The sequence below is a fragment of the Chelonoidis abingdonii genome, chromosome 4, assembly GCF_003597395.2.
Source record: "Chelonoidis abingdonii isolate Lonesome George chromosome 4, CheloAbing_2.0, whole genome shotgun sequence".
NCBI classification, from domain to species: domain Eukaryota; kingdom Metazoa; phylum Chordata; order Testudines; family Testudinidae; genus Chelonoidis; species Chelonoidis abingdonii.
Window position 1 is genome coordinate 87,811,370 of NC_133772.1, and position 7,525 is coordinate 87,818,894.

Genomic DNA, 7,525 nt, shown 5'->3' on the forward strand with positions numbered 1-7,525 from the left:
CAAAAGTAGAGCTGATATTCAGTAGGTGGCACTCTTTCCTCTGAGTCAGAGCTGAGCCAATGCCTCTGCATTGTGGGGGAGGATATTGTGCTACCAGAGATGCTATCCTTTGAATGACAGGTAAAATCAAGGTCCTGTCCGCTTATGATCCCTAAAAACAGCATTACATTCTGCAGGAGAAGTAGTATTAAACCCTACTGTCCTCACCAAGTTCCAACTCATGTAGTTGCATGTAGTTGCATTCTGCCTACCTAAATTCTCCCTGCATTTTCTATTGGATATGGTATTCTTCTTCAGTTCCTACCATAAATTGTTGTTTTGTGTTATCACCATTGCATTGTTAAATAGTTGACATGTTCCATCTCACAGGTGTATGGGAGACATGTTCTTCTATTTTCTTCACTTACTTTATGGAGGTGGAGGCTTAATTAAATGATTGTAAACTTATGCAAGAACAGAAATGGCCATGCTGTCAGCCTCCAAAGAGGTGGGATGATTTTCTAACAAGGAGATATGGACAAGCATGGCAAAGGATGGCCAGAGCAAGAGAAGATTGGAAGTCATGTTGTGATCGTCTCAGTCTCAACTGATGAAGGACCGACAGTCTACGCAAACTGCATTGAGAACCTCAGAGGAAAGGTAATATAGAAATACAAATTACTATTGCATTTCATAACTTAGATTTCTGCAAAGTTGTTTGGTTTTTAATGTTTAATTTTGACGTTGATGATTTAGGAGTAAATAAGTATACATACTAAAACACAAAAATTCAGTGAAAATGAAAAATTTTTAGCTTTCTTTTAATCTGTGCTATTCCAATGGAAAATGCTTTTAAGAATATAGTATTACAGAGGAAGCTAGATTTCCATTACAAGTCCTACATCAGCACCTTTCCCCATCTGTATCAGAATTAAACCAATCCACCTACAATATTACATGTGTGATTTTATGCTAGGATAGAATTTTTCTGGGAATTTTGAAGCAAATCAACAAAGATATTTGGAAATGAGCAGATTCAAAAAAGGAGTTGTTTTCACCTTTTGCAAAGTTTCTTAATATTAATTTTGCTCCTCATATCTCAAAAAGTTTAGACAGAAACTCTAAATTTGTTTTGTTGGCTTCAGGAAGGGTCAGTTTATTTGTCTAGTTTGAGGAACTTTACTATTTAATTATAAGAAGCAGTTTATGCAAATCAGAAACAAATTGGCTCCCTAAGAATCATGATGAGACCTCGTTATATATGAGAGAGGGAATAAACCACATCTGGCATAAGTTAGTGACATCACCTAATGCACTACTGAAAGGTTCCTAGGAATGTCTCTATTTGAACAACTTGCTCCTCTGCGCCTGACGACTTTTCCCCAGCCCTTAGTTTCAAAAATCCTCTACAACCTTTTTCATTTTATGCGCCACCAGTCTGGTTCCATTTTGGTTAAGATGGAGCCCATTCTTTCTGTATAGGCTATTCCTTCCCCAAAAGGTTCTTCAGTTCCCAATAAACCTAAATCCCTCCTCCCTACACCATCATCTCATCCATGCATTTAGACCTTGCAGTTCTGCCTGTCTTACTGGCAGGGCCAGCGCTTCCATTTAGGCGGCCTAGGCAATCGCCTAGGGCGCCAGGATTATTGGGGGGCGGCATTTTGCTGGGGGGGGCGGCAGCTGGCTCCAGTGGACCTGCCGCAGTCGTGCCTGCGGAGGTCCCCTTGGTCCGCGGCTCAGTGGGAGCTGCCGCAGGCATTCCTGCGGACGGTCTGCTGCCTCCCCGGGTCCGATGGACCTTCCCGCAGGGCACAGCTGCGGCAGGGTCCACCGGAGCCGCGGGACCAGGGGACCCTCTCCGCAGGCACGACTGCGGCAGGTCCACCGGAGCCGCGGGACCAGCACGCAGGGCAGTGAAATGGCTGTGCGCCTAGGGCGCTAAAAACACTAGCGCCGGTCCTGCTTACTGGCCCGGCATGTAGAACTGGAAGCATTTCAGAGAATACTACCATGGAAGTCCTGGGCTTTAATCTCTTACCCGGCAACTTAAATTTGGTCTTCAGGACCTCTCTCCTACCTTTCCCTGCGTCATCAGAATGCACATGTATCACAATCACTAGCTCCTCCCCAGCACTGCCTATAAGGCTATCTGGATGTCTCTTGAGATCTGCTACCATTGCAGCTGGCAGGCAATTCACCATGTGGTTCTACTAGTCATCAGAAACCCAACTATCTATGTTTCTAATAATCAAATCCCTCATTAATATTGCCTGTCTCTTCCTAACAACTGGACACAGTAATATCAGGGTACAAAATATATAGGAATGACAGAGCAGGTCATGTAGAGGCAAATAAGGTGACTATATGAATCAAACTGTACCACAGAATCTGTATGGATAGAAAGTCCATGCTTAAATAGTATAAGTAAAACAGTAGAAATATACTATTGACCACCTAATGGTGATGGTGATTGTGAAAAGCTAAGGGAAGTCAGAGAGGCAACAAAACCACAAAACGCAAAAATAATGGGTGATTTCAACTATCCTTATACTGACTGGGTAAATGTCACCTCAGGGCTGGATGCAGAGATAAAATTTCTAGACACCATAAATGACTGCTTCTTGGATCAGCTAGTCCTGGAATCCACAAGGAGAGAGAGGGAATTATTGATTTAGTCCAAAGTGGAGCACAGGATCCTTTCCAGGAGGTAAATAGCTGAACTGTTCAGTAATGGTGATCATAATGTAATTAAATTTAGCATACCTAGAGGTGGGAAAATATATATATAAAATAACAACAACAACAACAAAAACCCCACAATCAGAGTAACATTTAATTTTCAAAAGGGGAACTACACAAGAATGAAGAAGCTAGTTAGATGGAAATTAAAAAGACCAGGTCACCAGGATCAAATGCCTGAAATCAGCATGGAGACTACTTCAAAACACCATAAAAGAGGCTCAAACTAAATGCATACCACAAATACAAAAAGACAGCAGGAGGACCAAAAGAACGCCACCATGAGTAAACAGCAGAGTAATGGAGGCCATTAGAGGCAAAAAGGCATCTTTTAAAATTTGTAAGTCAAAATGAGGAAAATAAGCAGCACAAACTGGCAAGTAAAATGTAAAAGTTATAATAAAGTAGGCCAAGAAAGAATTGACAAGCAACTTATTAAAGACACAGAAACTTGCAGACATCACATATCAATGTATTTCAGAAGCAGCTTGAGTGTGGAGCTTGGACTCTGGTGCAATGAGCCTTAATACTCAATAGAAGAAGTACATCAGCAGCTGGCAGCACAGTGAGATACAATGTGCTATCCCCATTTTGAAAGTCTTTGTGATGAAATGGCCTAACTTATTGGAACAACCACCTATAGCCACAAATAAATATGGGTACAATCTGTAAGATTTGGTTCTATTGGTGTAGTACCACAGGGTTCTGGATACATCCAAAGTATGGAGTTTCTTCTCTCCTTGTGTGGAATCTGGCTTTGATAAAAACACAGGTAAGTCAATTGACTGGTTTAAGTGGAACTCAAAAATCGCTTTAGTGCTGAATTTCACACAAGATCTCAGAAACACCTTATCTCTTTGAAACAAGGTATAAGGGGGTTCTGCCAGGAGCATCTGAAGTTTGCTCATCCTTCTAGCTGAGGTGATGGCCACCAGGAAGACCGTTTTGAGGGTAAGAGAGTGGATGGAACATTCTGAAACAGGATTGACCGGGAGGAGGGGGGATGGGGCTCAATGAACTTTAGAAGAATGACACTGAGGTCCCATGATGAAGCAGGTTCAGTGACCAATCGGTAAACATGCATTAAGCCCTTAAGAAATCTGGATATCATCAGATGAGAGAAGACTGAGAGTAAACATATCAGTGGATGATACACTGACATTGCTGCCAGATGGACTTTATTTGGGCTAAGTGAAATCTGTGAATGCTTTTCTGCAGCAAATAATCTACAGTCCCCACTGCCGGGGCATGCACTGAGTCTAGGTCACACTGGACTGCCCATATTGAGAACCTTTACTAATTGGAAAAGTACATTTTCCTCATAGATAGCTTCCATCTCTGTGCCAGTATCTCCTGAACAAGTAAGGAGCAGTCCTTTTCCATAGTATCACCAAGCCAACATACAGGCTGTCGGTTGTAACAACTTTGTGTCTGGATGGAATACTTGACCCTGATCTTGTGATAACAGGTCTCAGCAGTCTGGAAGCCTGATATATGGTTGCAAACACATCTGCAGTAGATCAATCCACCACAACTTCCTCAGCCAGTAGGAAGCTATGAAAATGAGTTTGACTTGGTCTTGTCTGGCCTTGGAAATCACTCTAGGGATTAGTAGTGGGACAGCCTAAAGGAGTTCTTGATTCCACTGTAGAAGGAAGACATCTGGCAAAGGTACCAGGCTCATGCCTCCTCTAGAACAGAAGTGTGTGAGAACTTAGCATGGCCCTTGGTGGCAAACATGTCTATTACCAAATCCCCCCATTGATGGAATAACAACTTGGTGATGGATTTCAACAATAACCACTCATGGTTGGTGACAGACTGTCTTCTTAGGAAATCTGTCAGAAGGTGCAGGGCTATTGGAATTATGCCATGTAGTTAGCACCAGTTCCATGGCTAGATTGTTTCCCTGCAGAGGGGAAAAAAGAGGACCCAACTTTCCTTGTTTATGTCATACTTTGCTGACATATTGTCTGTCATTATCTTCATTACAGAGTATTATAGGACCGGGAAGAATGCCCCCCTCCAGGTTCTAAGTTGTTTATGTGTAGTTTTGTATCCTCTGTGGACCATATCCCTTGTATTTATGTGGTCCAGGTGGGCTCCCCAGTCTATCTCTGTTGTATCTGTGACTAATGCCCTGCATCACAAGTCACAAACAGTACCCCTTCTTGGACACTGTCGAGGGGCAGCCACCATGTTAGCACCATGAGGATATGAGGTGGAATTAAAATTGTCTTGCTTAGTGATCCTTTGTAAGAGAGTAGACTGATCTGAGCCAGAGCTGTAGGGGCCTTGGACAAAGTTTGGCAAATGGCATCATATATGTACATGTGGACATATGGCCTAATAATGTGAGGCAAGTCCATACTATTGTAGCCAGGTATCACCATGTTCAGTAAAGACTGAAGTCGGAAGAATCTGTCCTAAGTATGCCCCGACTGTCGTGGAATCTATCCTGACACCTATGAACTCTTATCATCTGTAATGGGATGGGAAGGGTGATTTCTCATAATTCACCATGAGACCCAGCAGGGGAAACAGAGAAGGGGCACAGCTGAGGCTTTTCAGAGTTCCTGTTATGATCTGCCTCTAGATACGGATAGATGTGATGCCGTTTTCCCTCAGGCGTTCTGCCACTACAGCAACGCTCCTCATGCCTTGGAGAGCCCAAAAGGTAGTACATTGTACTCATAGTAATTAGGCCCCACAGTAAATCTCAGGTACATCCTACAGGCCAGGTAAATGGAAATGTGGAATTGTGTGTCTTATAAGTCAAAAGCCACAAACCAGCCCTAAGCCTGAAATGATGGAATGATGGAGACAAGTTTTAATATCCTGAATCTGAGGTGGCAGTTTATTCATAGATTCATAGATTGTAGGGCTGGAAGGGACCTCAAGAGGTCATCGAGTCCAGTCCCCTGCCCTCATGGCAGGACCAAATACTGTCTAGACCATACCTGAAGGCCATTTCTCTAACTTACTCTTAAATATCTCCAGAGAAGGAGATTCCGCAGCATCCCTAGGCAGTTTATTCCAGTGTTTAACCACCCTGACAGTTAGGAACTTTTTCCTAATGCCCAACCTAAACCTCCATTGCTGCAGTTCAAGCACATTACTTCTTGTTCTATCCTTAGAAGCTAAGATGAACAAATTTTCTCCCTCCTCCTCATGACACCCTTTTAGATACCTGAAAACTGCTATCATGTCCCCTCTCACTCTTCTCTTTTCAAAACTAAACAAACCCAATTCTTTCAGCCTTTCTTCATACTATGGAATCTTTTTTATGGCTCCTAGAGAAAGCAAAAAAACATTTCATTTTGTAATTGGCTTTTGTGAGAAAGGTCCCTAAGGGGAAATGGGAAAGGGAGACGGTAGACAAAGGAATCGGATGGGGTATACCTGGGTGACAATGTCCACACTGATTTGTAGCCTGCAATGTCTGCTTATGCTCAGTAAAAGTGGGCAAGATTTCTTAAGGTCAGCTCTGGGGTGGTTGTGATGTAGCTCTCAACCATCTTGGTAACCTGATGCCTCTGGGAGGGAGGCTGGTGTGGAATGGAGGATGACCAGGGCTTCCTAGGATAACATGGGAATAAGACAGTGTTCTCTGTCTTTGAGGTGACTGTAACCAGAAAGATTTGTAGTACAGCACTGGAGTACAAATACTCAGGGATCTGAACATGTCCATTGAATCCTTCAGGTTAGGTACTCAATAGGTCCATGCCATCAAAATTAAATCCTCAATTCCCATCTGGATTTTTCTAGGTATCTTGGGCTCCTGTAGCAAAGAAGCCTTGTGCATTATGATCCCTCTGGCCATGGACCAAGTAGCTGTATCAGACTTGTCAGTTGCCTCTTATAGCACTGTTTTGGGTATCATCTACCTTTCCTTCATTGTGTCTTTCAGTTTTTCTTTACATTCCTTTTGTGGCCTTCCTGGTAGATCAGGTTCTGTCTTGGACCTCAGACAATGAGCAACAACAGTGCTGGATGCACACAGAAATGTTTTAAGCCCTTAAATAGGACTTGGTAGTGCGTTTCCACTTGCTTCAAAATTGCAAAAAGTGAGGCCAGGGTGTGCCACAAACCTTTCAGGAGGACCAGTAGGACTTCACTGACTGGAATGGCAATTCTTGTGGACACCAAGGAGCTGAGGATGTCTGTGACATACAGGGGTATAATCCAGACCACTGAAGGCCTGTGTCACCTGCGCCCTGTAACCTGGGGTTCCTTACAATGCCCTGTTGTTACAGTTTCCAACCTGGATTTCTCACAACTGGACACCAACATGCAGGCCATTTCCAAATGTGTTTGTTTAACTGTAACCTGCCAGTCAGACCCTAGCTTTCATCAGGTCTTGGTTATATTGCAGGATGACCTCAATACCCACCCAGTCCTGGACTTTCCCCCCAGAAATATTTGTCCTGCACTGTCCAGCCTTCTCCCAGACAGTCCAAAAATATTAGGTTTGTTATACCTTTACATGAATAATATACACCAAATTATCATGATAAATGAAGTTACCCAGACACTTAAACACACTGGTTTATTAATAACAAAAAGAGAGATTTTAAGTGAGTACAAGTAATACAGCATAAAAGTTAGCAATCGTTACAAAACAATAAAGATAAAACATTTATTAGTGCCTAACAAACAATATTAGATTCAAGCAAAATTTCTCACTACATGCTTCCAGGAAAATTACTGACCAAACTGTTCAGATCAGGAATCCAATGGCTATTTCCTTTTGTTTTCCCGGATGCAAAGAACATGACAGGCAGGGGTAGAGAGATGGGGCTCA